The following is a 24923-nucleotide window of genomic DNA, read 5'->3' as shown; positions in this document are numbered from 1 at the left end:
GAGTCTTTTTGTATATTTATTTTTAAAAATCTATTACATTTATCATTTATTACTTTTAAGTAACGAGTATCTTTTAACAAAGAATATCTTCTTTATAATAATCTTATAATATAGATATTTATTACAAATTTAGAAAAAACTCATTACATATTAAAAAAAAATTTTTTTAAGAACATTATAAAATTGATCGAAAAAGCAATTTTATATAATAAATAAATCGAATTTAATTTAATAAACATGATTAAAGTATTAAACTTATTGTGAGGGACTTGTAATATATAAACTTTCGAAATATTTGAAATAATAATTATTACTTGTTTATAGTATACATATTTCTGTATATATCGTAAATTCTGTGTATAAGATAGCAAAAGATACATGAGAATGGAGCAACTCCATTATAGCAAGGCAAGCGCAATCCGTTTCGTTTTTTTTTTTTGTAAAACAACGCCGAGACGTGGCGGCATTCTTAGCTTGATAGACGTGCCTCATCGTTAATATGAGATGCATTCCAGTAGCATAATTATTGTTTTAGAAAAAAGACGAGATGATTATCGTTATTTCTCTACAATAATAACCTATCTACGATATAAATTGCTGTACAATCTTGGATACAATCTTGCACTGTTGCACAATATCTTAGTTAACTCTTATTATTTACTCTCTTATAAACTAGAACTTATTTTTAAACCTGATATTTAAGAGCGTTCTATCACAAGGACAGGAAAAAATATTTTTAATAAGATATTGTATAAATTTTAAACACTCTTCTTTTTTATTTTAATTTCTATTGTTACCTTTTACACAAAAAAATATTTTTTTCGATAAATTTAAAAATATATTTGTGAAAATTAAGTTAATTTTATTTAGAACGTTTCAATAATATTATATGTATATGCATTCATTTTAAAAAATATAGATAGTAGATTTAACATCATGGATGTTAAATTCTCATCGTGTTGATATTTCATCAACATCAACATGGTGAATACTATGTTGGTGTTGAATTATTTAAACTAGTATTACATCCACACCATTTTGGAGTTTATATCAACACCAACACGATGAGAATTATATAAACACTAGCATGATATTAAATCCACACCTATATATTTTAAAATATTTTTAAGTAATTAATTAACAATCATGAAATAATGGTAAAGACAAAATTCATTTTGGGGAAATATACTATACATTCTTGAAGAAAGTCCTGCAGAGTAAGCGATTCAGAATTGTGTAGTAAAATTAAAAGACTGAGACAAAAGCACCTACGAATCTTACGAGCTACGATAGACAGGAGGGCGCGGTCGCCCATTTGAGACTCCAATTAATTTGGCAGCATTAATTTGGCATCGCGGCTGGTCTACTTGAAAGACTACGCGCGTCACTTTGTAGTCACATTGCTTTCATAAACAATGCTCGATAGCCAGATAAGTCTTCAGGAGCACTTGGCCGGCGGCCAATAACCAGCGCGTTGCTCGCCGGCGTTCTCTTGGGAGAACTCAAGAACGAGTCGAGAGTCAGCGTAAACCGGGTTGTTAGCTTCGATATAACGACATGTTTAGAGACTCGCTCTACCCACCCGCTTCCTCCTTCTCCTCCTCTCCACCTTCCGGCTTTCACCCTGGCGCAACCTCTTCGTCTCGCCCTCCGGGACGTCCCCTCCCCCCCCCCCTCTCTCTCTCTCTGTTTCGCACCTACAAATTGGTATTCCCACTTAGAGAGGAATTCGTGTCAGGCAACGATTAATTTTACCGGCGGCATTTTGGCCGCGGTCCAACTACCCCGCGTCAGTAACCCGGTACGAGAAAGAGAAACGAGGAGATTTGGATGAAGAGAGGGAGACATATCGACGGATCTCCCAATAGAGAGTACAGTAGAATTTATTCCGTGTTCTCTAAAACCGAGTCCTCTCGGAACATTATACGTGAGACACGACCGCATGTAACCGTAACAGTGGATGGTCGACGTGGAAAATAGAAAAAAAAAAGGGAACAACAAATGACAAAATTTTGCATGAAAAAGAGAATAATATAATAATTTAAGATAAAAGTTATTTATGACTGATAAAATTTACAAATGTGTAATTTGTTAAAATTTCGATGATGATATCGATTCGTGCGCAAAAGTAGTGATTAAACAGCAGTTGCTATATCTACGATGGGAGATAAATGATCCGAGTACGGGTTCTTAAAGCGAGGAATAGAATTAACATAAATTACTGAGAATGACTTGTCAGACTTTCTTTAATGTAATTCAATATAATATGTTTCGACGCGCGCACATCAATTTATGTTGGCAATCAATTTTACGCGATCGGCTATCTTTACAAGTTCCGAAATTCTATTAAATTTAATGATGTTATAAATTGCCAGATACAAGATGGTTTTATAATACTATTTAATATCTCTTCAAATAACAAAGAGAAAGAAATGAAATATTTGAGCTAAACAAAAATAAGTAGATAAAATCTAGTTGCTCGTGCAATTGTTTCTCCATTTCACATCGTTTCTTTCGTGATTATAGACCGGATAATCGTTAAATGTATCGAATCAACTATTACCCAATCGACCGCTACATTGTATTAATTCATGCGAACGTCCCGTCGATCGACGTGCAGAAAATCGACCTCGACAAAGACGTATCGCTTTATAGTATCATACACGATGACAGCTCGGCCGCTATTACTCTTATTTTGATTGTTTCCCCTTTAAGGTTGAATAGACGGATAACGCATCTATCGACCGGCGCGGACGTAAATGCCTTGCGTGATTATAGCTTCTCGTGTAAACGAACTCTAAAGTGAACTCTCGCAGAAATTTCATCGGAAAGTGGACTTCTAAAAAATTCGTATAAAAAAGACATGTATACAAAGAAAAATGTTATGATTAAATCAACAAAAAGGTCCAATCAAAATGCTATTCTGGTTGGATTTTTCTTGTTGGTTTAATCAGAACACTTTTCTCAGTGTAGCTGCACGTAATATGCATATATTAATAAATTTATAATCTAATATCACTTCACAATTACGTTCGTAGCTGTTACTTTATATTACAGAGAAAAATTTTTGATTGAAAATGAACGAACCAGCAGATTCCGATCATATCAATCAAAATTCTCAGATCAGATGATTCTCATTTGATTATCTCGACTAGAATTCTAGTACAGATTTAACTATAAAATTCTGATTTGCTCATTTTCAATCAGAATTCCAATTAATGCAACTAAATTCTTTTTCCAGTATATTTTGTTATTTTATGTTATATAAAATTTATAGGTAATTCAGTAGGCTGAACATCAGAAGTTTAACATAATATCTACTTCGTTAACATTAAGTTTCCTTGAGCGAAACTTATATTATCGTAATTTATATATCATACTTTATACTTTCAGATTAGCTTTGCGTCATGTCGCGAAAAAGGGACGATATATGTATATTCGAGAGTTAATCGAGAAGAAGCGGAAGTCACAAAATCGCATGATCGCAGCGTGGTCGGGAACTCGCCCCAACCTTAAGTTACACCGTCCCGGCATTAAGTTACATGATTAATCGCGCGACTTCGGAGAGTCTCGCGACGAAAATAATATCCGGTGCAATTTATACTGGGTGGGATAAAGACGAGTTGTTAAGATGAGAACGTTGTGGATATCACGCGAGTGGGGCTCTCTCTCCCCCCCCCCCTTCTCTCTCTCTCTCCTCTCGTAACAATTCCACGAATGGAGATTGACGGCATTCCTGGCAGAACAATTGGTAAGCCCGAACTATTCCGTGCTGTGGGCGCAAGCATTCTGGCGAACCTCGATCGTAATGACGTCAATGAAGTCCACCACCAAGGCCGAACAGGGGAGAATTTACCTTGTTAACAGAGTTCAGTTAACCCGCGAATACTTCGATTCAAGAGTAAAAGAGGCAGAGCAAATGAGTTGCATGTTCGGAAAATGAAATAAAAAACAAATTACTATTCGATAAAATAATATACTTTGTTCGAAGATTCGGAGATCTTCCCTTCAATAAAAAAAAAAGAAGTAACTGAGAGAAGAAATATATTAGGTGTTGGAATTAATTCGTAGCGTTTTACAAGTGATGGGAAGTACTTTCATTAATGTATTTTTTAATGCTCATGTGAAATAAATAACATTCTTTCATTAAAAACGCTACGAATTAATTCCAACACCTAATAACAAAATATGAAAAAATTTGCTTTATAAATTTGCTTTGTTTTATAAAAAGATTTCGTAGAAAATTTTGTAAAGATGATCTCACTAAATTCTTCGAAGTGAGATTCACTCCAAAGAATTTAAAGAATGGCGCATGTTTAAAATAAAGTTTTTTTTTCGCAAACAATATATCAAACGAATTCTATCATTTAATGAATTTTGATTTACAGTATTATACAATAAACATATAAAGATACCTCTAAATAAACTTGTTATCTTGAGATCATACACAATAAAGAACATTTCAGTTTTATTGCCCTCATAATTGCGCACATCAATAAAAAAAAATCATCTTAATTAACATTTAAATCAGTAGTGAATCTTGTTTAGCGAGCTCGTTATTAAAGCTTATATAATATAAGTAAATGCAATAAACTAGCTATTTTTGTATTCAATTTTTTTAGCAAGCGAAGTACCGTTATGCGTTTATTTAAAAGGAACATATTAATTATGTTAATCAGTAGAATTAATCAAACGTGTCGGCGGACGCGTTAACACGGAAACAAAGACAGGTTTCTTCTCGGCACGACCAGTTTATTCCCTTTGTTTTGCAGAGCGAGTTTCTTATTAACATGTAGCACGGCAGTCGAGCAAAGAGAAGGGGTCATCGCTTATGCTAACGATGCTGCCGCTACTTCCTCCGAAGTAGGGACCACGTAATGAGTTTACTTAAACGAGCTGAAGATTAAGATCTCAACTACGTTTTGTGTTAAATTTATCGCTAATACCCCTGTATTAAAATACTCACACAAACGTATTTCGTACATAATAGAATAAACGTCTGGCGGACTTTGCCTCAACAACAGTACCGCAGCAGCTTTAGATCGATCGATTTAAACGAGTAAGTTGTAAAGGCAGCAAAAAATGAAAATTGATATCGGCATGGAACAAGAAAGATCGTTCAAAGCCCGCAATTTATTGTGATGATGAGAATTTATGTTTCCATGTCATTTACGGTACATACGTCGAGTTTCTAACAGATTTCGATTATATAACATCTTTAAAAGAGTATAACACCTTATCTTCTGATAAAGTCTGATAATGATAGGTTTATAGAGAAACTCAATATTTATGTTTCAATTAATTTCTTTCGCACATCGTAAGATGTCAGATTTTGACGAATTGAAATCTTGTAAATTTTGTCATATAAGTGTAAACGAATGGCTCATTAATTCGTTCTCTACAGTGATTGCTTTTTTCCGTTTTTCTTTTTATCCACAATTTTGCACGACATATAAAATTAATTTTACGCATTAAAATTTACATAGATGATTAATGACGTCCCTGAGTAATGGCTCTCTACGGATCGTGCGGTACTCTATGTTCCCCGAGTCCAGAACGCATAAATCCGAATTGCATCGAGCAATGTCGAATTGAATTCTAATTACGCAGTGTTAATATTCCATTACACTTGTCCGCGTGTGAATGGTGGAGACTCGCAGCGTGGAGGGCAACGTTGAATAATTGAACGATCATGGAAAGCGGAATGGCGAAAGCCTGTTTCCTTTCTAGACGAGTGCGCCGCGCAATTGTTGCGACCGTTCCACCGTCTCTGGGAGCAACGTTGTCTTCGCCGCCATTGCCGAAGCATTATTCTTCGGCATTGAAGTATCGTTCACACGAGACTAAGCGCAGTTGCATTCTGCCGATTCCTACGCTCACGCTATCTTATAGCGCACCAGAACGATTAATTGTTTTACTGTTTTAACGGGCTGTTTTGAACGGGCCAAATCAGATTTCTCCATGGAAAGACTAGTTTTGCTGAAGTATCTAAAAAATTAGGTACAGATCTGAAAATAATTATTGAACGCTCAAACAAATTACTGGAATATCAAAACTTTTTGCAATATTATCATTATATTTGAACGTCCCCATATAATTATTTCAATTGATCTAACGTAATTATTTCTAGATTTGTATCTAACTAAATTTTTTAATATTTCAGTAAAATCGTTCTTTCCAAATGCAAATTTGTAATAAAAGAAATACATTAAAAGCACAAAGTAAGAAAGTAAATTTTTTATGCATCTCATTTAGAAATATAATAAAATATTTAATCAAATATTTCGTTTTAATTCATTACCTTCATATTTTATACGTTCTAAACAAATGAAAATTATTTGATTACTCCAATTTGATATTACGTTGAGCTAAATTCACAAAGTTAGTTATTTAAACATATAATAAATATATTTTTTAATTAACAATTCCTTTGTTTAACTCCACTACATATTCGACATTCTGCAAAGTGAAACGATAGAAAAGTTCTTCTCGTGAATTCGATGTGAACGACACTTAAATCGCGCGGTTGCTACTTACACGCGTGCTCAATCTTCTTTATTACAGCTCCGAGGTTCGCTATTTCCACGTCGCTCATACTTGCTCCTGAGCCGTAATGGCGAGATGTATTCGCCGCCATCGCCCGTCTTATTTTCCTTCTTTTCCGTCTTATTTTATTTTTCACGTACCTCGGCTGTTGTTTGCGGCAAGTACAAACGCGCGCTGACAACGGAGTTGCACACAGACGGATTTATAGCCGTGGAAGAGCCGAGGGGCAATTAAAGTCCGTTACAATTTGTTATTTCTCGAGAAAACATTGCGCATTTCGTAAGACGTTTGGCTCTGCATATCTTTTTACCACAAAACAGAAACAAGTCCTGAAGAGATGATATCATACGCCTTTCGTGAATTTATGGAAAAGAATACCGATGTATATGTGACATTAAGATTACTTTCTAGCTGAGTGTGAAATCATCAAAAGCTACTTTTTACATGTTTTATTGATATTTGTATATTCATGCGGATCTTTCTGAAAAATACATTCTATTATATATGCAATCGCGTTAATTCGCGTGACTGTAGAAGACTCGGATTCTCAAGCAAGAGATTAGAAACGTTTAGATAATTTCTAATTTCATTATATATAGAAAAACGCTTACATTTGCGACTTTCGTGGCTCTTTATCCTAGAGATCCACAAGTAAGAGATTGGACACCATACGTTTGGTCCACCATATTTTTCAGAACATACTCAGAAATAGACTGAGATAGATAAGACAGAATAAAATGCGTGGATATCTCATTCTATCTTAAGCAGGCCTGAAAAATATAGAGAACTAAACATGTGATGTCTAATCTCTTACTTGAGGATTTCTAGGATGAAGAGCTGCAAACGTCGCAGATATAAGCGCTTTTCCGTGTAACGAACCATACGCAGCATATTAACGAGCATCGCACAGCGTTCTATTGGCATTCGGATATTTCCGTCGGAACATAACTGTCAACACGTTCTACGGCGTAACGAGTTAATGACAACTCCGTGGAAATTGCAAGCTAATCCTCGAAACCGGCTTGTATTTCTCTCTCTCTCTCTCTCTCTCTCTCTCTCTCTCTCTCTTTCTCTCTTTCTCTGTCTGTCTCTTTTCCGCGCAACCGCATAGTTATTCAAGACTGAGAATACACGGACAATTTTAACACTGTTGAATGTCACGCGGATTTCGATTAACTTTGCAAATCACTCACTGCGGAATTACATTCATTTACATTTATCTATCATTTGGTCGCAATGCTTTTAGATATCTCGAATCGATTACGGTTTATTCGTTATTGAAATATACCAAAAAAAAAAAAATGTAACGGTAAGAATTATACAGAATTATTCTTTGTTATGATCGATGAGACGATCGTTGCGATTCTCGGAAGTATCACGGACTTGCATTGATAGCTGAGAATTTCTAGCAGAGAGAAGTGTTATCTTGTATCACCGGCTTTAATTTTCCTTTCCTTTCTCTATTTTTCGCGTTTCGGTGGTCGCGGGAGAACGCAATAGATGCGACACCGACGCGAAAACCACCGTTGGGGCTTTCATGCTTTCATAAAAGCACCTCGAAACAAGGAGTCGACACACGTGACGCGCAGCATTCACCGACACAGAGAACTGCCGTCCACAGAGAACTCCTCTCTCTTTCGTTTGCTCGATGTACAGCAATTTTGTAACCCCCGCAACTGTGCAACGTACATACGACATACTCGTATACACGTTAATGCGATCGTGACTGCAACCGACTGTGCAGAGCGCAACTCTGCAAAAGCTGCTTTTCCGTGTACTGCCGAAATGCACACATCTCGCTCCGACCTGGCCCGAATGTTATTTCGCGGCTAACTTTCAATTTACCGTCCATAAAACCGGCATTCATGGCGATCGTTATTTCGACAAATAATCATAACATTATTTTCGTAGAAATTCAGTGACTTCTTAATCTTTTGCATCAGAAAGAAAATGTATTTCGCGTTGATTTAAGAATGAATGTTTAATGACAACTGATAAAAGTCTTTTCACAATAACAGAATTCTGTTCGAAAAGTTAATTTCCAAGACATCGACAAGATCAAGGAAATTAAGAGATTACGAAAGTGATATTTTTATCAAAGTGAATTCTTTATCTTAATGAAAATGTTGTTTTTATAATCTTTTCATTTTAAGACAATCTGTTTTTACCTTAAAAATAAGGATTTATGTTAAAAAATAATGAAATTTTTCAGATTCTGCAATTATGAGTCTCGTTTAAAGTTACACAAGTAACTAGTAAGATAATACCAAAAATTAACTCGAATATAAACTAAACTTCGATAAATGTGTTTATCTATTATAAGTATACTAGACATGCTCGTATACTATAGATTAAAAAATATGTGAGAATAAAGAATAAGATTCCAAAGGAACATGCAGAAATTAAAATGTTAAATTACTAAAATATATTCAGTATGAAAATCTTGTTGTATTTAATAACAAATATATTTTAATAACATTATGTAACATCTTAATCTTAGTACGTTCCTTTGGCCTTAGTCTATTCTCATAAACTTCGATAATCGATACCCAGCAGCTGTATTGTTCGCCGAAGAGGAAGATCTGAATCCGGACATTGGCGATCGCGTATGCAGGCATATGGAAAAACGAAGAACATATGACATTCTTTGAAAGAGTTCGCCGGAAATTGGCATCGAGTTGACGTTGACGCAACGATAAAGAGTTCTCATTATCAACGTCGAAGAGAGAGGTGAGAGGGAGGAAGGGAGGGAGAGAGAAAGTTCCCGGAGTACCCAGGGAACTTCAATCGCAAACTCATTAGAGATTGTCGAGAGAGCACGAGCCGTGGAGAAGCTCATTGCGAGCAACGAGATGAAAGGCCGGACTGAGGTCGAGAAGTAGTTCGCCGAACAAACAGATTAGCCGGTTTCGCGTTCATACTCGCCACAATGCTCACTCGTTCGTTCACTCCCTCGTCTAGCACGTGTAGATCTTTCTTAGGGTCTCGACCCGATTCTGTCTCGAGGGAAAAGGAACAAAAAGAAAAAAGAGAAAGATAAGTTACTTGGCAACATACGGATGATCTCGCTAAACCCATATAACCTAACGTGATTTTCAAGTAATACGGATTCCGAAGTATATCCTGAACCAACGTTTCCTCCACACCGACGATCGAAGAGCGGCATACGAGGTCGTTAAAAGTTTTCGGCTTGTCCATAGTTATACGGCATCGGAAACCGCGGAGTGACTACCGGTGGAGGAAAGTTGGATGATTAGTCGCCGCTGTTATCGGTCGATCGCAGGGGAAAGAGAAAATTGTTCACCTACGCGTGTAATGCTTCGGCTTCGTTCGCCTTGTTAATTGCTAGTTTATGACATTATTATAATTGTAATAATTTATAAACGATAACAATAATATAAATGACAATGTTCGACAAAAAAAATAATTTTTTTCGAACACGGGAAGAAAATTCAAAGTCATTTTTTATAACTTTTTGAATGTGAACATAAATTTTCTAAATTGCTTCATCACGTCAAATTTTCCAAATTGCTTCATCACGTCTAATTTTGAAAAATTTGCAATTTAATTGGCAAAAAGAATTATTTTTACGTATTTTTATAACTATGACGCTACAAATCTGTTTAAGAATTGAAAATCCCTATCATGCTTAATTTTGATTGCAATAAAATTTTTCCAGCACAATTTTTAATCACATATCGATATAATATTTATAATAGACAAAAAACAAAAAAATAGATCTTTTTGCAACTTTAAATGTAAATTTCTTAAAATTATGATGTGACGGAATAATTTGGAAATCGGATTTGCATTCAGCGTACAAAAACTACTGGAAATGACTCGTTCGGGTGATTTTTTTTTTGTTGAATAGTCAACGTTCATTTTGTAATAAAATAGATAACGACACAAATTGGTCTCTACATAATAAAGAATAAATAATGTTATTGGATATATTAATATATATCTGACAATTCATATTATTTTTTAAATAAAATATTTAAAAAATAATAGATATTAATACATTTCTTTACAAACATTTCTATCTCAATAATAAATGTCTAAAATACAAAAATATGTATACATAATATATTATATTATTCTCGACCCTTCTTAGATGCTTCAGATATGAATGCGAGAGAAGGTTTGTAATGAAATTTGCTTAACAAAGCATATCTCCGGTTAGTCGAAGCAGCCTGTTCGTTAGAAACGCGCTGTTACGAATCCGGCATTTCAACATGTCGCAGAAATATTATTCTCGTCTTCGTAAAGAATCGCTTGATCATATTTCTTAATCTTCAAAAGCTGCAGTTAGAAAAGTCCCAAGGAAGCCAAGGATAAAGAAGATACAGGAACGGAAAAGGACGGAGAAGAGACCATCCTTCCAAGAAGGTGGCCATTACCTACTTCGGTGGTGGGCACTATAAGCAGGTAAACTCGTTTCTCTCGAGTCGTGGGACGAGCGAATAGAAGCTTTCCGTCGAGCGAGCGGTAGGTCGGTCGACTATCGTGATACCTCGATAGAGGATTGGCTCGTGCCAAGTACTACACTGGGGATTACCACTTATCTGAGCTGATCAAAGCTTTCTCGTGTAGCACGAGAAAATTAGACTTAACTAGAAAATTGCGTGAAATAACTGAAATACGTATATCTTATATGTAAAATAAAACTATATAATTTTCACACAATAAATTCAATGCAATAGTTTTTGAATAATTTCAAACATATCGCACTATCATAAATTGAATTTAATTAAAAAGTTTATTTTTTCATGTCTTTAAAAAAGTGGGCTAAGACCTATTAAGACATGCTAAGACATATTATATTTAATTTTTTTTAATTAGAAACCATCTTAATAAATTCATTCATTGTATCACTGCATCGCAATTGATTTCCTCCTCCAAATATGAATGCAAAACGGTAATTGAGGACCACTGCGCGAAACGAACTACTCGATATGTTAACAACGTAAAAGCATCAACGGTACAGATCCGATTGCGCTGTAGACCAGGCGACAAGAATCTGATGCGAGGCCAAACGCGTCCGCTGCCAATACGCGTCACGGCTGAAGTGAAAATATTATTGGAAATCGCTTACGCGTTTTCAGCGCGTTCCGAGCTGTTGCGCACACTTGCATAACGCGCACCAACATTTTTCCACGCAGTGCGCATAATAATATTCTTTGATTTCCCCGCGATTCAGTTATAGCCTGTAAGATTGCTGAATGGACCATTATATTCCTTAACTAAAAACGGCTTGATGCAGTTTATGTAATACACCATCATCCTTGTATGCTACGAACTATATAGCATTTCTTGTTGCAATTTGAGCTCCTAAGTATTTCGAATATTTTATTGCAATTTTAAAAAAATGAATTAGAAACAATATACACCGATTATACATTGTTAAATTCATAATTGTATACAATTTGAATTATTTTTAATCATATCTGTAGGTCACTGTTCCAATCCAATATGTCGTTAATTTGATTAAAACAATGGAGTTAAACAATTTAATTCAAGAAAATATATTAAAGACTCAAGTTCATTATTTATCAAGTACATATGGTAATATGAATGATATTTACTTTGAAACTAAGCACAAAAATTAATTTACATTTTTACATAATATGTAAAAAATTTTACATAATAAATGGAAGTTAAAAATAATCAAATGTGTTACTTAACTCAATCGTTATTTCTTTGATATCTAATGGCGTATGCTACAAAAAGCGTATTAAAATTTTTTTATTTATATAATTCAGTCATACAGTCGATAAGCTTTTAAATATTTCATACATCTAATTGCTATTTAAAAAAATAAATTTGCAATTCGAAATATTCCTATGTTATATAATACAAACCTCCTAAAAAAAAAATGCATATAAATTTTTTATATATATGTAATTCACTTATAATCATTAGGTTCTCGTACAATTTATTATCGCAAATTGAAAAGCAGGCACATTTGATGTAGCTAAGAATTTATTATTATCGAGATAAACACATATAAGTACTTACGTAAGGTACAATTATTTTTCTACGATACATATAATAATGTTATTTGATTTCTCCAATTTAGTTACAGCTCCTAAGTTTACAGAACCATTTGCTATACCATAAAACTATGCAAGCGAACTCGATGTAGTTAGGAAGTTATTATTTGCGGCACGCACATATGCTTATGTAACGCATGATTATTTTTCTGAGGTGCACTACAAAACTGTATTATTAATATCCTCTGCTTTCTCATACTCAATTATAGCTCTTAAATTATAGCTCTTAAACGTTTTATATCAAAAGCTAGAATTACAAATCGATTAATTTGTATATATAAAACGTTAATATTTGTATCATTAAAATACTAGTCCAATAAATCAATAAGAGGAAACATTCGCACGATGAAAACTGTGCGAAGCAAAAATATACAAATTCTATTAGTATTAAATTCAGATATACATTCCACGCCACTGACTTCCCTCTATATGTACTTTATAACAGTATATTGTGATTTAGCGTGCGTTATATCATTTTCACAGCGCGGAACGTTAACGTTGATCGAGAACGTCGTAACACATATTTTCCAATTTGTGTCGCAGTCATTATACAGCGCCGGATATACGATTGGCTCCCGACAGTGCGTGTTCACGCACGGAAGATTTTGTCTTCAAGCATATGTCTTTCCGAGCTGACGACTGTGCCAAGTTGTCCCGTTCTCGTTTGACAGCAGCTGTTCGAGCATCTTACGAGCATTCTAAAATATGTGCTTGACCAGTACAGTCGTTAACCGTGGGAACTATCACACGCTCGCGCATTCTCTAAGTGCGCACTTTCGACCGTTCAATATCGACGACTATAACCCTAAGTTCGGTATTGTTACGCTATTATACGTAAAATTTCATTTCTTTTTCATTCCGCGAAAACAGAAATATTTCCTGCAGTTTTACATTTTGCAACATTTCGCAAAATTCCAATATCCACTGCATGTCACGTCGGAGTGCTATATTTTTCAAAGCTACGTTGAAAAAAAAATATAACAGCAGTTACTTTATTACATTCGGATTCGGATTCCAAATTCGGCTTTTCAGATGCGACAGCTCAATATCTTTTTTCCGCCCGATAAATCTCGGAAACGACCGTATCTTCAAAGCGAGCGATGTGCGCGCGCGAACGCTCTGTAAAGATATGTATTACAATCGCTTAAATTTATCTCGGGGATCGAAGCCAACCGACGCGAATGTAACAGTGTCGATCGCTTGCAAATTGTAACCACAGGCAACAATATTCGCGGTCAATTCTCGACGGCGCCAATTCTGCGAATGCGTTCCCAACGAAGGCCATTTCTCGTATCAGCAATTTATGAAAGCCGATCAAAACTTGTTTTCCGATTGCGAAACCTTCTCTCCAGTCATTTTAAAAATTTTTTATCACAATCAATATAGTATTCTAATATCAATATCAAATTTTATGCAAAATTTTTAAAAAGAAAAATTTTCTCTATATTTAAAAAAAGCACCATTTTTAAATATATTTTGACGAAGATAGTAATTCTCTCTTTTTCTACACATACATATAAAACGGACGGTTTTGCTGAAATATCTAAAATTTAACTCAATACAGATCTCATAATAATTTTGTAAAGCCATAAAAAATTATGTAGAAAGCTCGAATTGGTTGCTAAATTGTTCAATTTTTGTAGCATTGCTCATCGTATCTAAGTATATAGAAAAAAATGATCTGAATTCATACATATGTATATCTATAGGTTTAGATAATTTTTTGAATCTACATATATGGAATTAAATTATAGGCTTTAAAATAGAGTTTCTGATGATTATAGCTGCAAACATTGGGACGCACACCAGTAAAGGTCAAATCCTGTTTCTCGATCGACGAGATTCCGATCAGATTGCTAGAATACAGGAAACCGTTCTTTCGATGCGAGTCACGATCGATAGGATCGAACCAAGCTCGATCGTGGTGGCTAGATGAAGCCAAGCGAGCGCATACAGATGAACAGGCATTATCCTTGATCGCTCGCTTGCCGTACAACGAACGAAAAACGTGCGCTTCTTTCGCCCTATTTAGCCTTTAAATTCCCGAGCGATTTTCGTTACCGTTACTCAGTATAGGTAGCTGATCGTTAAACACGATTTCGCCGTTACGGAAAAAAATCAGGTACTCTCGTTTCAGTTGGATTTATGATTAATCAAAGACCTCCCGCACATTCGTAAATGTAATTATATTCGAACCTTCGATGGATTCCAAAAATTAAAATCTATCTTTCCAAACGTCGAATATGATTTCGTACCGCTGCATACGTGACTTTATAAACGATATTGTATATCGGATTTTTTTTTGCTGTAACAGCTCCGGCGAAATATATCTATGATTGTCTATAAAAATTGGATTTTGCGTGAGTCCGCTTGCATGCACAAACATGTGTGATTGTATATTCTCGGCGAGTGCATAAATATTTATACGCACGGTTCGCGCTATACAGAAACGGATCCGCGTTCGAGTGAAAAGCGTCGACGAGATGTTTCAAATCGCAATACGAGATTCCGCTGATATTACGTGATTGGCCAGACGCTTTATCGCATATGGTGTATTGATGATTCAGGTACCCAGCCATGGATGTTTATATATATAAATATTTTTTTTTTTACGATTATGGAGAAAGGTGCGAGAATGTAATTCAGTACGACACGAAAGCACAGATCGACGATAATGACTCTGTCCTGTCCCGCATATCCTGCGTCACGAAATTACGTTTAACCGCCACCAAACTTGGCAGCCTGTCCGCAATACTGTATACATGTTCGCATGTATGCGACTACACGCAGAGATATACACGCGTTCTCAACTAACGTGACAGATTTATGTCGCCATGAAACGTATCAGGAACGATTTAGTCTAATAGGATATCAATATTTAGTCTAATAGGGTATCAATATTTCTTGCACTAATTTCTTTATCAAATATTAGTTTGTACTACACTTGCTATTACTTTTTCTTATCATTAAATATGTTTACAATATGAATATAAATCATAAAGTCTTGATAAAAAAAATAATATAGTGAGAAATACTGAGTACTCCATGTTTTGATTTCGTTAAAAGTTTAGAAACACTTTTTAAAATTTGACATTTTTGAAATTACTTATTCAAATATTCATAACATATTTTTTAACAATATAATTGTTTAGATTCAATAATTGTTATTGAATCTAAAGAATTATTGTTAATGTTGTTGTTAAAAAACCATATTGTTATAGATATTCAAGTAATAGGTGTCAATTTTTAAAATGTGTTTTCGAACTTTTGACGTGGAATGTATATCCATCAATTTTGCAAGCAACGATCAATATTTCTGCGATCAATGAAAATATTTGATGAGCAAATTGAAAAATAATTCCTTTCAAATTTGTGTGAATTTTAAAAATTATATCGTAATCGGTATTAACCTTTCTTAGGCATCGATAAAAAAAGAACTGTCATTGTTCAATAAGAATTCAATAAATCAAAGTTACGTAAGTGAAGTGAAGCCGACGCTTAAATGAGCTCAAAGAGCAACGATTAATGATTTGACATGATCAAGAATTCCAAAAATAAAAAGATACGCGCGACCTCTGATAAATCGTAGCAGTGCAATAGTGATAAACGACTGATCATTCGTATTATAATCCACTAAGGATAACCCTACTTTATCAAATGATAATATAATCGTGTATATATCTTGACTTTTATTGAAGATACATATATTCCAATTTGTTTTTTGATCCTACTTCAGAATTTCATTCAAAATACTCGCGCATTAATTTTCTTGGAAGCATGTTATTTACAAAGAGGATCATGATAATGTAAAGAGATGTACGCAAATATGTTTGCACAAATCTTATAAACGCATCTTGAAACGAGAAATTACAAGCTCGGGCGATAAACAGCGAAGACGTGTATCTCCGATAGCATACATTGCCAAGTTTAGAGTCAATATAGATATATATGTTTATCTATCCAGTCAAACCTGCTCTAATCGACTTATAAGCAAGATTTTTCTTCATAACGTAACAAAAGACGATATTTTTGCAATATCGAGTAAAAGTGTCGTTTTTGTCGTGTCAAACAAAATTAAATACGTAATGTTATAATTATACATTGTTTTATATTGTACGAAAGGGCACTTTTTACAAAAATTGATCGAAAAATGCAGATTTTTTCGAATGCAAGTTTGTAAAACCATGTAAGCTGCTATAAGTGTCACTGACCATCTTGAATTGTATATGAAAAAAATTAATGAAAAATTACTTCTCGCGAGCATTTTTTACCGATAAAATTATCATAGCCTAGTACGGTACATTTGTCAGGTAAGCAAAAGAAAACTTGCTGTGTGATGTAAAATCCTTCTTCGAAGCATTCTTAATGCTTCAAGTAGTAATTTGGGAAGATAATTTTCTAATATTTAATTCCCAACACATTCCTAAAATATTTAAACCAGTAAGCATAAATTATGTCGTTAAATTATCAACAAATGTATAATATATGCCAACAATATTATAACTATAATAATTGCACTTGACATTTTCATCACGTCATAGCGTTCTCTTCTACAAATTATGAAAATTGGATGAATGAATGAATATATAGATAGTAACCTTTCTAATAATAATGGAAAAACTTTGCTACCCATGAATTAAATAAAACTACGAGCAATAATACATTCTTACTTTTTATATACTATCTTTTTATGAAACTTTTTTTCATTGACTCAACATAATTTATACAGTGCTTCTTGCAAACAAACAATATGTTTATTTAAAATGTTTTTAAAAAAGGTGTGTTGTATGCGACTTGCAAAATCAGAATATGTTACAATAACTTAATTACAAAAAAACATGAGTTATTTATTCATTAGCGTAGATATTTACTATTTTAAAATATATTATTTTTAGCATTAATAAAAGTATCGCTAATAAAAATATATCGAGAGAAAAGTTTTTCGTATTTCTGATTATAATTATAATACAAATTCCTTTATATATATGTATATTATCGTATACATATATATGTATATATACATGTATAATTTTAACAATATAGCTAAAAATATATAGCACCAAAAATGATTATAAATTGTAGTTCAATAATAATTGCAATTTTTATGGAAAAAATAACTATAATTTATAGTCATTTTCAATGGTCACGTGTGTGTATAAATATATAGATACATTTGTTGATAAAAGTATAAATAGTTATTATTACTAACGTTATAGCTATATGTATAATAACCATTGTTACGATAACATGTAATTATAGCCGCAAATACCAAAAATTATCTTTCAAAGTACATCGTGTAAATTACGCTTTTTTAGTCGATACTGTTTCAGTTTTTCTTTACAGTAAAACTAACTATATGATATTTGCCAAGTGTTTTTAACAAGATAATATCATGCCAAAATTCCAGTATGAATAGCTAGCAACCCCGGATTGTAGAGACTATAAAAACGAGACGTAGAACGGCGAACGAATGACGCGCAGCGCCGGTATGAAAATCGTGGCAAAACCAGCTCTGTCCTCGGTCGAGCGAACGAATCTCTTCGCCGACCGAACGAACGACCTAATCGAATGAGTCAGTGTGAATTCCGACCGACTAACTTCTTGGCACTGTGCGCAAGGTGCAGCGAAAAAGCGGATCGAAGCTCGACAGGCGGCCGAGCCAGGAATTTCAGCGGCGTTTGATCGCGAAAAATGCGAAGGCAAGCTTTTCCAGAAGCGCTCTGTTTACCCTCTCCCCCCCCCCCCCTCCCCAAGGCGGACTTTAAGCGTTGCTCACATCATGAACGTATTGAAACAAAGAGATACGAACGAATAATATGATTTTCAAATATTTGCATTCGAAATTTGACATTATGCAGAATTCGATGTCATTATTCTCGATGTAATTTTTGAAAAGGTAACTTCTTTATTACTGCAGCTAAATGTCTTTAATATAACAAAAGTATCAACGTTTCTTATCTTCATTTATTAAAGAAACCAAACAAATAAATTACTATGAAAATAAATAAATAAAGAAAAAAATCAAATAATCATCGATGTAATTATTGAAAAATTAAAAATTGGAGAATACTATCTTTTTACACAAGAAATAATATTAATATAAAAAATAGAAGCAATCAATAACCACTCGATGCTTCTAGTTTAATTTCGTTAAAGTAATTAATACATAATAATTTTCGAAAAAACATTCAAATTCTTATTTTCATTAAGACAATTCGAAAATCACAATTTGACTTCCTACATTAAAACTTTATTTTATGATATACCATTGTCTATTTGATGAAATATATTACTCTTGCGACACAAAACTTTCACAGATCGGATACAGATAGGTTTTTTGGAGAAGATAAATCTATGAACGTGTACGGGAGGGGCAATCCGATAGAAAGACGAATGGGACTTAAGTGAAGAGTAGCCTCGCTGCCGGATAATGGTCAGAGGTTCTCATTCTCGGCTTTTGGCACTCAGTCGCGCGTAGATATGCACATGCAGGCACGCATACGTGTGCATACGTGTACGTGCTCATATATGTACGTTTCATCGGTAACTTGCTATCTCATCTTAACTCATTATCTCACGTTAGATCGCCTCATCGCTCTGTCTCTCATACTCCTCTCACCTCCTCTTCCTTCGAGACCCATTCTTACTCGCCACAGAATGAGCTACGAAGAGGTTCTCATTCGCCCGAGGAGTGAACGAGGTTTCTCATGAGCATTCGTGCGCGACGAATTCTCTCCAACCTAAATATTTCTTATCACGAACTGTAAGACAAATTGAAAAGACAAAGTAAAGATAAATCTACTTGGCCTAGTTTCTATAATCTTGTTTCTAACTTTTCTATATTCAATCGAAGAATCTAAATAACTAAATATGTAAGTTTCTTAAAAGAATATTTGATATTCCCTCCGTCACATTAATCTTTAAGCATAGGTAGGTGGCTAGAGCATCCCACGCACATACCTAGTTTTATCCAAAAAAATCTTACTCAAGGAAAATAAAAAGTATCGTCCAGAAGTCTAAAAGTTTATTATTTTTACATTTTTTTTTATCTCATATAGGATACAATTAAATGTCAATTTAACTTTATGCATCTTTGGAGTAGAATCTAATTATAAAGAGTAACAAAGAGTAACAATTGAGTGTTAAAAAAGAATCTCAATTTTTAATTATTAAGAATGAGATTTATTTTTTAGAATTAATTCCATTCTAAAGATTTTAGAGAATTTTATTAAAAAATACAATTATATAAATAAAATTTTTTTTGAATGTTTCAAGCATTCCACTTATCTATTTAGTTAAAGACTCTAATCAATATTTACATATATCATAATGCTGCTTCTATTAAAGCAGATAAAACCAGTTATTATTCGGCCAAACCAGAATTTAAATTAAAGTCACACACACTGGAAACGTCCCATTTTCAATTTAGACATAATAGAAAGGAATCAGACATGAAATATATCTAAATAAATCACATTTCTACACATCGTGATAATTTCACTGGATGACAGTAACGAGCTATTAACTACTAATATCTAGTCAACGAACGCATGCAAGCGGGAATAATCATCGGAATTATCAATAGTTATAAGGTCGTAACCCGCTTTATGTTCGTTACGACACTTTAATTAGAAAAGTTGAAAGCGCAGCGCGCGAACTGCGCCGCCGATTGAGAACCCTCGAAGTCCCTCTCTGACCGCTCCTTCTCCCACTGATGGCGACCGCGGACCGATATAATTAGCGTGTTTAACTCTGATTTATAATGACGCTGGAAACGCCTACTGTCCATGAGCCGTATCAAGCATAGAATCCATCGCTCGTATACAAGGTGTTCCAGGCATTGTGCGTTCTATTGTCATTTGTAAGATGATGCGGAGTCGTCAGCAGAAAGACAAACTTTTGATTAAAAAATTAGAACACAGATCGGAAGTATGCACGTATACATGTATTATTATGTGTACTATTATTTTAGAATAACTGCAAAATATAGATTGAGAAAGAAAAGAGAAGACAATGGTACCTAATTGCGTTTCGTTAAAAAAAGTAAATGCGAAATAATAATTCAAAAGGTATATCTAAAAGGAAACGATATGTGGGGCAAGAGCGAGATATCTAGTGTACAAGCAGAATGTTATTCGACTAATTCATAATTATCGCTTCCAATTACGAGGATAAGCGGACGTGTACATACATAAGTCTTAACACACGCGTGTATGCACACCTGTTTGTTCACACGCCGCGTATCGCTCTTCTCTCGAAAGACTCGCGCAAATAGTTACCTAACTAATCGCTACTCGGAGACTCACCCGTTACAGTGTTGCATGACACTGTGTCGAGCAGATGGACACAATTATATTGCTCGTGAGCACAGCCACTTCGCTAATTTTAGCGTAAAATAATCATTGCATCGATTTCCTCACTACGTATAATACATATATCATCAATTTGCAGATATCGAAGCTCTGAGATCTCGGTTTATATACTCTGTATGTTATGTTTTATATTATGAGAGTATTTGATATAAAAATTTAATTTGCAAGACAAGTTTTTATTTAATATATTTTTAAAAATGTGGAAATTATTTTTAATATTTCAGTTGCTATCATTTATATTATTTAATTAATCTAATCTGAATTTTTAACAATGCTACAAATTATATTTTGAACGTTAAGAAAATTAAACACTCAATCAATCCTTAATAAGATGTATTTATTATTTATAGGCAATATATTATGCAGACGAGTCGTATTTCAAGTGATGTTCCCACGATTGAACTCTAACGACGCGTTGTGTTTTCTGACTTTCCACAACACGGCAATCATTACGAAGCGAAAGTGGCCATAAAAGTTTCAACAAAGTACAGTTAGGCTATTCCAAGAAGTAATCCTATGCTTGAAAAGATTGAAATATAATCTGTCCGTGATGCATTTAAAAATTGAAGGGGCACAACATTCGCGTCTCTCGAGATATCAACATTCTCTTTGAAATGCTATAAACTATTTATGGTTATAGCCTCTTCTTTTAAGAAATATAGTACATCTTAAGACTAATTCTACAATGTGCTTTTTATTTTCTGTTTCTCGCTGTTTGTCTCTTATCTTATTGATCAAAAAGGCAAGAGACAAACAGAGACAAACAGCAAAAAACAGAAAACAAAAAGCACATTGTAGAATTAGCCTAAATGTTCGATGCACTAGTGCAATCAATGTTAAATATCAAAAATATATCTAAATTTATACATATATAAATTTTATATATACATATAATTTTAATATAACAATAAAATTATATATATTTTTCAAATTAAGATTTAATTAAGTTTTATTAGGAAAAAAGCTACTTTAATGTTCAAATTAAAAAATTATAAAAAATAAAAAATTATTTAGTTCAATATTTTCACCAAGATTGAATTGATTAAAGAATCTCGCTACATAAAACACTAATGCAATTCCTTGTATATGAATATCACAATTTTCAGAATCTTTAAATAAAAAAGAAGCCATCTGAGATGAGATAAGGTGATGAAGTGGACAACTAATCTCTCGAATCGCCCGAGACGATGATAACCGGTTGATTAGCGAACACGCAAGATGCGGGCGTGTGATGATTATGGCATCTATTTTTTTCTGCCATTCATGGATCCATGCGGGAGAGCGATGGCCGCGGAAGACGCTTCAATGGCTGTGCCTTTCTCTTGTCTTTCCTCTGATCTTTCCTCTGATCTTTCTCTCCGTTCCCTTTTCTGTCCCCCTCGTTCTCACTCAACTGTTCGCTTTAAGCACTTGACTTCTTAATACGACAGTTGAAAGTCTCCCGACTCGTCGGCGATTTACGAGTCGCTTGTAATTTATCGTCTCTCCCGCTCTCCTAGCGCTACCGAGAATGCCTGGCTATTTACCTAATTGTGACCGTAACGCGGAAACAAACCGGACGACTGACAAAGTCGTCGGCGATCTCTCTCACTCTCTCTCTTTCTCTTCGAACATTATTTCACCCGTTACAAATTGCCAAGCGACACCAAGCGCAATTAACGCGGACGAATAAACAAATTGAGCCCGCGTGCTCGCGATTACTACAGGCAACCGCGCGAGCCGTTTTACAAGCCTAATCGTCGCTATTAGCTTTTTGCCTTCCTTATACTGGAATTAACGGAGTTACGTCGATGATCGTTTAATGGCGCCACGTTCCATCTCATTAAAGCTGCACCGTGTCTTTGTACTTTTAAAGTGTTTAAGCGCGCGCGAAATTCCATGAAGGAAAGTCAAAGGAGCTAATTTCACATTTTTCTCTTTAGAAAAGATTTACAATCTCGGTATATCTATACGACCATCAGGTTTTAAACCTTTCATTATTTTCTAAACCTCCTTTGTATGTATATAAGCGAAGTCTTGACGCGTCCGCGCAATTATATCTTAATTATATTATATTAACGAAATTAATGGTTATATCACCGAGCTATAAAAAGAAGGAGAGTGTATTATTAATTCAAGAGTCATTATCATTATTATTCACAACAGTTACGTGCGAAAGTACACGCTAATAATCTATTGATAATTCCGCTTGGGACGCAAGCCGCTACCGTGCCGGCTGGTTGATAGAAGCAGATATATGAAAGGAGATTGAGAAGTGATTGATGGAACGACTCGATCAGGCTTCCATAATCGCTCGATGCGAGTGCTATAATGGATAAGTCGAGCCTTAATACGCAGCGGAGATATTAACGAAGAATTTAAATGCTCTCGTGGAAGCGTGCAGGTTCTTCTCTACCTGAGAGGGTATCGAGCAAGAGAGAGATCGCAGCTATTAAGAGATAGAAAGCCTATTCTAGCCTAATTGTCCGTAACTACCGTCAAAGGATGCACGAAACGATAATGGTATATAAGATAATTGATTTCAGTGATTCAAACTTGAAGGCTCTATCTCTATATAACATCTAAATCAACACAGATATCTATATGTAAATACAGCTTGATCTACTAAGATATCTGAGTTTCCAAACATGACAATCTAGATATATCAACACGGACAATCTAAAGTTTACCTAGAATACATACAGCTATCTCATCTCTCTCTTTGTAACATTTCGAATCTGTCCTTTTTGTTTTTTACTTTATATATTTAATTTTTAAATGCCTGACTATGAAATAACATATCGCGACATACTCAGTTTAATTGCTTACTTTCGTAAAAACATATTGCAAAAAACTTATTTTTAAATTGAAATGTTAAACATTGATTAACTAATCAACCAATACACATATATATCTTTATTAATAAAAATTATAAGCAGTAAAAAAAAGCATTGAAAAAGAATTGAAAAAAAAGTCGGGCACGTCACATCGAAAAGGCGTTTAAAGATATATTACACGATCGATATTTCTTAGGATTAAAATAACACAACTTATAAGTAAACAAATAATATAAAAATATTTTTAAAACGTAAAATTTAAAATAAATAAATAAAATGTATTAATTTAACACTTCATAAATGCTAATTTTAATGAAGAAATGTAATTGCTTATAAATATTATCAATGTTACATTTTTTATTTGTTTTGCAATTTTTGCATAATATTTGTGTTACTTTCTAATATATTCATCTTGTGTTAAATTATAAATAATATAAAAATTTGAGTGAATCATTTGAGATATATGAAATGTGTTAAATTATAAATAATAGTTTCAATCAAATATAAAGTATACAGCTTAATTATAAAGACCTTTCCGGGCAATTGCGAATTAGTATTATTAGATCATATCGATGCTTTTCGAGCATATCCTCGCTCGTTCACATAAACTTGTGATGATGACGACAGCACGAACAACTTCGCGATGTTATCAGCGTAGATGTCGCGAGTGACGCGCGATAAACTTACGCGTATAAACGCACTGGCGACGTTACGATTCGCGGTAGCTGAACTGAACGACTGTGGACTTGATCGCTAAAGCCAAGCTGATATCTGCGATCGACTTTGTGAAAGACTTTATGCAACGACCGAGAAATTCGATAAGCCCTCCCGTACTACCTCTTACCGCGTTTGCCATACTGAATAAAGCTGATGCTGATTTGCATTTTTCGGGAATATTAGCCTTTATCCGCGAATATATCATGCTCGATTGACGTAAACAGTCTCGTATAACGTGAATATATTGTGCACAATCGAGCGTAAGTGTGCAAGTGGAAGATATAATATATCCACTGATATACGTAGTACATAAACATTCGCTCTAATACGGTAGCCACTTTTAATACAAAAATGTTTTACACGTTAAACAAAGAACTAATTATAAATAAAGTTGCACAAAGTTGTTCTTTGAATAAAAA

At 34.1% G+C, this 24923-nt stretch overlaps 1 protein-coding gene across 5 annotated transcripts in view; it reads right to left on the bottom strand.

Annotated features, from left to right (window-relative positions):
* LOC105144863 (uncharacterized) overlaps window positions 1-24923 on the bottom strand; it is a 246697-nt gene that overhangs the window by 83765 nt on the left and 138009 nt on the right. The window lies entirely within an intron of this gene.

Source organism: Acromyrmex echinatior, chromosome 18 (genome assembly GCF_024713525.1).
Source record: "Acromyrmex echinatior isolate Ae372 chromosome 18, ASM2471352v2, whole genome shotgun sequence".
In the NCBI taxonomy this organism is placed as follows: Eukaryota; Metazoa; Arthropoda; class Insecta; order Hymenoptera; family Formicidae; genus Acromyrmex; species Acromyrmex echinatior.
This window is presented reverse-complemented; position numbering and strand designations above follow the sequence as displayed.